This window comes from Chrysochloris asiatica, unplaced genomic scaffold (assembly GCF_000296735.1).
Source record: "Chrysochloris asiatica unplaced genomic scaffold, ChrAsi1.0 scaffold00556, whole genome shotgun sequence".
Lineage (NCBI taxonomy): Eukaryota > Metazoa > Chordata > Mammalia > Afrosoricida > Chrysochloridae > Chrysochloris > Chrysochloris asiatica.
In genome coordinates, this window is record NW_006409074.1 from 271,934 (window position 1) to 278,336 (window position 6,403).

At 41.2% G+C, this 6,403-nt stretch overlaps 1 pseudogene; it reads right to left on the reverse strand.

The window, feature by feature from the left end:
• Positions 1-4,931: 4,931 nt before the first annotated feature.
• The window catches only part of LOC102825735, a 43,384-nt pseudogene continuing 41,912 nt past the window's right edge, over positions 4,932-6,403 (reverse strand).

Genomic DNA, 6,403 nt, shown 5'->3' on the forward strand with positions numbered 1-6,403 from the left:
GATTCTTGCTGTAAGGACTTGTTCCCTCTTTTGAGCTACTGCTTCCATAGGTGTAGGTCAAGTTCATCAAATTGTATGAGAATACTTTTTTTTCCTCTTTTTACTTCTGGTTGAGCTCTGATCATCCAGTCACTGAAGCCAGGATAAGTGGGTATTATCTGCAAGTGTGGGTGGGTATACTGATTATTACTATCAACCTTTATCCATCTTTCTGTATTCTGCACTCCATAGGTAGTACAAACAGTTAAAGTACTCGGCTAATAACTGAAAGGTTGGCAATTTGAGTCCATGCAGAGGACAAAAGACCAGGTGATCTCCTGAACAAGAGCCACTGAAAACCCTAGAGACCTCAGTTATACAACATGCAGTTTTTTTTTAAATTGTATTCTACTTTGTGGTCTTGGGACTATACTTCTATAAACTACATTTCTCTGTGGTAGGTTCTGGTAGCAGGAAGACCAGGGAGAATAAGGTACAGATGATTCCAGCAGCAGCTCTTCACCTAACAGCAACTTAGTTCCAGTTTTCAGATTTCCCATACATGACCCTAGAAGTGACCTCCTCTGTGTCTCCAAGAGATGCAGCCAGCAGCAGGACAATAGACTGCTCTTCCCTCTGCAGAGCCCAGCAGCCCACTGTGCTGTATTTCCAGAATTCTAACTTCTAATAATACCTGTCTCTTCACTTTGTCCCCAAGCCTAAGGGTGGTATCTGCTTCCTGCATTTACTGGCTGGGTGATCTATCTCTTTTTCCTTCTCTAATACTTGGCTGATGGGTCTATTAAATGTTTCTCTTAAACTTGTATGGTTTCTGTATCCTTACAGGGGTTGCTTGTGAAAATTTTAGGGGCCAAGGAAATGAATAACCTCATTTGTTGTTAAGAAGACGACATATACCACATATTTATATAATAATACTTCAGAAATGTCACCTGGGTTATGCCTATATCTTAATTTGCCTATGTTATTGTTAAGTGTCATCGAGTACATTCTGACCCATAGCGACCCTATACAGGGTTTCTGAGGAGCAGCTGGTGAGCTCGAACTGCCAACCTTGCAGTTCAAATCGACTTTGCAGTCCAGCATATTAACCTGCAGCGCCACACCAGGACACTTCAGTGTCTGTCTCAGCCCGAACCTGCTGCATGACTACTTAAGATCGCTTTAGCGGTATCTTTAGCTACTTCTCGGCAGCAGGCCTTGTGAGAATGTTGACTGCAGCATTTTGATGTTACAAGATAGTGATTTTGCACTTAAAGAATTGTCTTAGTTATTGTGATAGTTAAGGTTTTGTGTCAACCTGTCTGGGCCAGGATTCTTGGTTTAGCAATTAGGTGTAGTAATCCCCCAGAAGAAAGGTGAGGCTTTCGCTCCCATAAATAGTTACAGCCTTGGAAATCCTATACAGGGTTGCTGTGAGTTGGAACTGACTCCACGGTCCACCGCCACCGCCACCAAATCCCCCATGATGGTATCATACATAATGTAATGATGAAAGTGCTATGAGAAACCAATCAACTGAAAGAACATTTCCTTGGAGGTATGGCCTGCTTCCAATATATTGGACACTTGGGAAAAGACTTGCTTTCTTTGTTGGGTCTGGATCATGCATGTGGTTTGTCATCTGACCTCCAGTTCTTTGGACTTCAGCCAGTGGCCTGCTGTCTTTTCTGCAGACCTTGGATTCATTCGCTTTTGCATCCAAAAGCCTGCCCTCTGACGGTGCCATCTTGGGTTCATCAGCTCCTGCATCTGTGCGAGTCAGGAGAAGACTTCAGCCTGACATCTGACCCACAAACTTCCTATCTACCTGCCTCTACAACTGCCAGCCATGTCCTTGATATAACCCTCTCTTTGCATCTATATGGAGTCCTCATGTGGCACTAGGATGAGCACTGGATTGCTAACCACAAGGTCAGCAGCTCAAATGCACCATCCTTGGAAACCCTGTGCAGAGTCACTATGAGTTGGAACTGACTCAACTGCACTTAAAACAACACATATTGATTGGGAATAAATAGGATCCTGAAACAGGATGAGACAAAAGGGCAGATAATCATTGGGCCCATAAATTCTGTTGAACCACTTGCTGATGGCTCCACTTATCTAAAGAGATTACTTCATCTTTGTTTGCTGATCCCTTACCCCCTCTGCCTATGTGAGATGAGTTTAACCCAGCTGCCTACTGAGATGGTGTCCAGGGTACTGCCTGAGGCAGATGTCTTACAAGACATTGCAGACTGTTGCCAGGAAACACTTCTACCAATTACTGCTTCTAGATCAATAACTAGACTTAAGTCCCAGCAAGCCCAAAAAGGTGAACACAAATTATGACCCAAGAAGAAGTGCACTACATTCCCAAACAACGACTTGATTTTTCTAATATGTACAAAAACCTACAGAATATGTGTGGGGATGAGTATTACAGATGTAGGATAATGGTGCAAAGAATATAAGGTTGACTCAGTCTGAATTTATTGATATAGGCCCACAGATCACAGCATGCAGTGTCTTTGTTGAGAAGAAAGGATCCAATAATCTATTTGGTTGATTCACTAAAGGATGACCTGTGTGATGGCCCACGTTACATCAGATTGAAGCACCAGAACTGCCTTGGTGTATAGTGGAGGAAGGTATCCAAAGAGGTAAATTGGCATGTTGTAGTTGTTAAGTGCTGTCAAGTTGGTTTGGACTCACCCTATGCACAATAGTACAAGACACTGCCTGGTCCTGCGCCATCACAACTGTTAACACTTAAGCCCATTGCTGCTGCCACTGTGCCAGTCCATCTCATTGGGGATCTTCCCCTTTTTCACTGACCCTTCACTTTACCAAGCATGTCCTACTATAGCGACTGGTCCATCCTGATAATATGTCCAAAGTATAAGATGAAGTCTGTGGCTTCTAAGGAGCATTCTGGTTTTGCATCTTCCAAAACAGGTTTCTTTGTCCTGGCAGTCCATGGTACTTTTAATATTGTTCTCCGACAACTTGACTCAATTGACAATATAAAGTTGGAAAAAATTTCCTCTGAGCATCATGTGTGGGCCACCATTGGCATGTTATTAGAGTGGATTATCAGGATAGAACCACACTCTAGCCCATGAAAAATTTTCCTTCTGTCCCCACATTCTGACTCATAAAGACCCTATGTACAACAGAGCATTTCTTTCAGCAAGAAAATCTGTTTCTTTTATCAAGAAAGTCTGTTCTTAACTTTTTACAACAGTTGTTTCATACAATATTTCTCCATTGGTGATTGACTAATTTCATCAGCAGAATGTAGAAGTCATCTGCCAATATCATTAATATCTCATAGAAGTAAAAGTTTGCTAAAGATAATTAAAAAATGACTGCAAATGTACATTAGCATAGAACTTCCAGAGGTTCAAGCCAGATTCATAAGAGGATGTGGAGCAAGGGATATCATTGATGATGTCACATGGATCTTGGCTGAAAGCAGAGAACACCAGCAAGATGTTTACCTGTGCTTTGTTGATTATGCAAAGACTTTCAATTTGTGGATCATGGCAAGCTATAGAAAATATTGTGGAGAATAAATATTCCAGAACACTTAATTGTGCTCATGAGGAACCTGTACATAGACCAAGAGGCAGTTGTTTGAACAGAACAAGGGAACACTGAATTGTTTAAAATTAGGAAAGGTGTGCACCAGGGTTATATTCTTTTCCACATATGTGTTCCATCTTTATGTTGAGCACATAATTCGAGAAACTGGATTACATGAAGAAAAATGTGGCATCAGGATTGGAGGAAGAATCATTAACAACCTGTGATATGCAGATGATATAACCTTGCTTGCTGAAAGTGAAGAGGACTTAAAAATACTTACTGATGTAGATCAAAGAGCACAGCCTTCAGTATGAGTTGAACCTAAATGTAAAGAAGACAAAAATCCTCATCACTGAACCAATAAACAGCATCCATATAAACAGAAAAGATTGAAGTTGTCAAAAAACTTCATTTTGCTCAGATCAAGTATCAACTCTCATGAAAGCAGCAGTCAAGAAATCAAACTACGTACTGTGTTAGGCAAAATTGCTGCACAAGACCTCTTTAAAGTGTTCAATAGCAAAGATGTCAGTTTGAAGACTAAGGTGTGCCTGACCCAAGCCATGGTATTTTCAATTACCGCATATGCATGGGAAAACCGGACAGTGAATAAGGAAGACCATAGAAGAAGTTGGGTTAAGGTGTTGATTTGGGTAACTTTTTTCTTTTTGGATGTGTACAAATAAATTGTACTCTAAGCACTGCTTTTGCTGTATCCCAAAAATTTAGGTAAGTTGTCGTTTTTTTTCTTTGACTCAAGGAAATTCTTTCTTTCTTTTTTTAAACCAAGGTCCCCATCTTATTTATGGTAAGCCAGATTAAGAATATTGGCAACGTCACAAAACAGATGATCAGATATGTCAGCAAAAAGATCTGAACTGTACAATGGCATTACGAAAAGTCCCGAAAGAAAATCAGCTGGTAAAAAAAATAGAAAAATAATAAATAATAAAACACAAAGAAAATGCCAGATGTTTACAGCCTCCATCTGAAACGCAACTTGCCACTTAAAACGAAGCCAACCAGCATTTCTGATGGGTATCACTGATGCAGCTGACACCAACCCCTCTAGGGGAGGGCTTTCATTCCAGGAAGGCAAACACACAGTCAGCAACCAGCTGGGGTTACAACCATGTCTTCTTGATCTTCCTACAGTTCTGTTACTAAAAATGACAAAACGCAAATGATCCAATGTGCTTTTACAGAAATGACTTCGTCCCCACTTTTCAGAATAAATTACTCAAGAGTCGCAGGCACTGGGTCGGGGAGAGCAGATGTAGATGACCACGCACTCAAGTGAGGTGTCTATCTTTGTGATAGACGGTCGGATAAGGGAAGCTTCTGTACTAAAGAGTCTTCTAATAGTCAGCTCATGGTTTTTTGTTTAACTTGAGTTCAATTCTCTATCACGTTTTTCTGTTTGTTTTTTTAAACTTGGCCGCCTAACCTAATATACAAAACTGCCCTGGTTTTTATGCTTTTTGGTTTTATGGCTGCTGTGATGACTCCCTGAGGAAGTGGAAGAAGCAGCCTTCTGAGGTTTCACTCCCTGCACAGATCCGTCCAGATCCTCGGGGTCCTCCTGCCTGGACTCATTTTCCTGATTGTGGGGTCCTCCTGCCTGGACTCATTTCCCTGATTGTGGCAGTCTGGGGGTGTATCACTTTCTGTCCCACTTTTTAGCTCACTGTTTTTAATGAGCCGGTCCTGAACTCCTGCCAATGCACTTAATTGCAGCTGCTGAGGTAACTAAGGATTCACTGAAGAGTCGCTCCAGCTTCCTTAAACTTCCGGTTCCTTCTATCGTTTTTTTTGCTATTGGAGTTTCTACTGCCATCGAGTTGATTCTGACTCAATGAACCGTACAGGGTTTCTAAGACAGTTTTACGGAAGCAGGTCGGTGCTACTAGGGAGGCTGTAAATCTTTATGGGAGCAGAGAGCCTCATCTTCCTCCCGCGGAGCAAGTGGTAGTTTCGAACTGCTGACCGTGATATTAGCAGCCGGATTCGTAACCACTAGGCTACCAGAGCTCCTTAGCTTCCTGCAAAAGCATAGATCTGTCTCTCCAAGTTTGCCAGTGTTTCTGCCAGTTCCCGCTGCGAGTCCGGGATCTGCCTTTATTTATTTTATTTTTATCTGATCGATTACACAGTTAGCCTTACAGCAGATGTTGTTTGATTTCCATGTATTTGATTTTTTCCCCTTGATCTTCCTAGATCTGAGAAGATACTTTGTAGTACTCTGATGTTTTAAAATTTATTGAGATTTGCTTTGTAGCCTAACATATGGTCTATTCTGTAGAAAGTTCTATGTGCAATGAAAAATAATGTTTAGTGTGCTGCTGTTGGGCTGAGTGCTTTGTACCTGTCTATGATGCCAAGGCTCTTGATAATATGCTACCTCTTGAAATGATTGAACATCAACCATTTCTTTTTGTTACAGTGACTGTGTATTCCCTCCATTTTCTTTTGATGCTTTCCGCATCATTCAGTATTTTGCCCATAAAATCCTTCAGTACCACGAGTCGAGGTTTGAATTTTTCTTCTGTTCTTTTAGTTTGAGAAATGCTGAACATGTTCTTGCCTCTTGGTTTTTGCACTCCAGGTCTTTGCGCATTTTGCTATATAATATTTGACTTCGTCTTCTCAAGCTGCCCTTGGAAATTTTCCGTTCAGCTCTTGTACCTTCTCACTTCTTCTATTTGCTTTAGCATCTCTGCGCTGGAGAACAAGTTTCAGAGTCTCTCTCTCTCTCTTTAATGTTTTATTGTGAATTATGTGATAGTTTACATGGGAGAACATTAGCTTTATATTCATCCTATCTTATATC